Source organism: Penaeus japonicus, unplaced genomic scaffold, assembly GCF_977035675.1.
Source record: "Penaeus japonicus unplaced genomic scaffold, GWHDUDI00000001_assembly GWHDUDI00000041, whole genome shotgun sequence".
Classification (NCBI taxonomy): domain Eukaryota; kingdom Metazoa; phylum Arthropoda; class Malacostraca; order Decapoda; family Penaeidae; genus Penaeus; species Penaeus japonicus.
Window position 1 is genome coordinate 19,840,117 of NW_028234443.1, and position 2,500 is coordinate 19,842,616.

A 2,500-nucleotide genomic window follows, 5' to 3' on the forward strand; every position below is an offset into this window, starting at 1 on the left:
GCAACCATACATGAAAGAACTAATAAGAAGAGCTGACACCCAGCCCACGGAGAAAGTGTCTCTAATTCCTTCTTTCTTGAACCTTCCTTCTTCGATGTGCAAAAAGGAGATTCAAGGAATTTTGTTGTTATCGGGCGCTCGTCCTCATCTACTCTTTTGTCAACGGCGTGGGATGGTACGTCTGTGTTGTTGACAAGATGCGTACGAACAAGCGACAACATACATGTGGTGATAGAGAGTGGTGGAAACAAATATTTGATGAACAGCAATAATACGTATACTAGTGACCTGCGTAGACATACAACACACAGTCATACACACGGCACAATCACTATAAACACATATATGCAAATAAATCATATTATATAGATATGATAACTATATATATAAAGGACAACACAGACTATGAGTATAGACCATATACAGGTATATATAGATATTAAGAACTATATAATATCATATATATAAATGTAAAATGTAAGATATTATAGGCATATATATATGATATATACATACGATAAATGAGTAGTATATATATAACATACATATATATATATCAATGTATATATAAAAATATAAATAAGATATATAATATAATATTAAAATATTTATAAACTAATATATATAAATTAATATATTAGTTGTGTGTATGTGTGTGTGTGTGTGTATCTAAAGTAAACAAACACACACACACACACACACAATCACCCACACACAACAGCACACACACGATAGAAATAAGCGGTATATACATACAACATACTTCGAACGAGGCGCGATCACACAGTACACTAACATACAGCGTCACAAACACTTCACTATACATATATATATAGTTGATATATAGTAATACTTTCATAATATAATATATAGTATATATGAAATATTACATAATATAGTATTAGAATATATCATTATATATTTATACATACACATTACATATCATACAGCATCAGACAACGAACCATCTCCATACACACACAAATCCCACACACAAAAATATTACATATAATACATATATGATGTATAAATATATAGTATGTTATATATACAAATATAAATAATATATTAATATATATGCATATAACTATGTGCTATCGTATAGTAGAATATATATAGTATAGGTATAATAGTGCGTATAATATAACATGAAGTAATAATAAATAATATATATATATATATATATATATATATATATTAATCCATAATGTATATATATTATTATATATATATATATTAAATATATATATATATATATATCTATATATACATATATATATATATATATAAATATAAATACATATTAATATATATATATATATTATAAATATATAATAATCAATATAAATATAAATAACAATAAAAAATATATATATAAATATATATATATATACATATATAATATAAACAAAATATATATATAAATAACTATATTATAATAAATAGATATATAAATTAAATATAGATATTACGACATTACATTGTATACAAACATATATCACATATATATCTCTATATATATATTATATATATATATATATATAAACAATATATATATATATATTAAATACACACATTCAATCACACTTACAAATATACAAACATATATATATAAATATATATATATATATTTATATATATACATATATATAATGTAATATTAAATATAAATAAAAATAGTATAATATATATAAATATATATATACATTTAATTTAGCGTTAGTGTTAATGAATTGTATATAAAATATCTATAAATAAAATAAAGTATATATAAAAATAAATATTATAATATATCATATAAAATATACTATATATAAATATATATAGAAATAAAAATAAATATATATATATATATAAATCTATAATTTAAACACACACACACACACACACACACACACACACCACACACACAAAAACAAAATATATATCTATCAAATATATAAATATAATAAATATATAAATATATATGTATATAACATATGACATAAACAAAAATAAATTGTGTTTGTGTGTGTCTCTGTATATATATAATATTATATATATTAAAATAAATAAAAATATTTATCTCTAGATCTATATATAAAAGTATATATAAATAAATTAACTAAATATAATATATAAATATAAAAATCCAATAAATAAGTGTAATATGATATATATAAATAAATATATAAATATATAAATAACAATATCTTATATATATATCTATTTATATAAAACTAATAAATATATCTATTAAAAAATAAGTCAATATATTTTATACTATATAAAAATAAATAAAAATATAAAAATATAAAAAAAAATACAAAACAAAAAATAAATCAAACTCAAATATAAATATAAAAATATATATATATATATATAAATGTATAAAAATATGAATTAAAATCAGTCAAAAAATAATATTTCAATATATAAATATAAAGATAAATATATTATAAATAAATGCATAAGTTCAATATATTATATATCAATATATCAATATAAATAATCTATAAAA

General features: G+C 18.4%; 1 protein-coding gene across 2 annotated transcripts in view; it reads left to right on the plus strand.

Annotated features, from left to right (window-relative positions):
• The window catches only part of LOC122263812 (uncharacterized), a 38,494-nt gene that overhangs the window by 22,502 nt on the left and 13,492 nt on the right, over positions 1-2,500 (plus strand). The gene's annotated exons all lie outside the window — the stretch shown is intronic.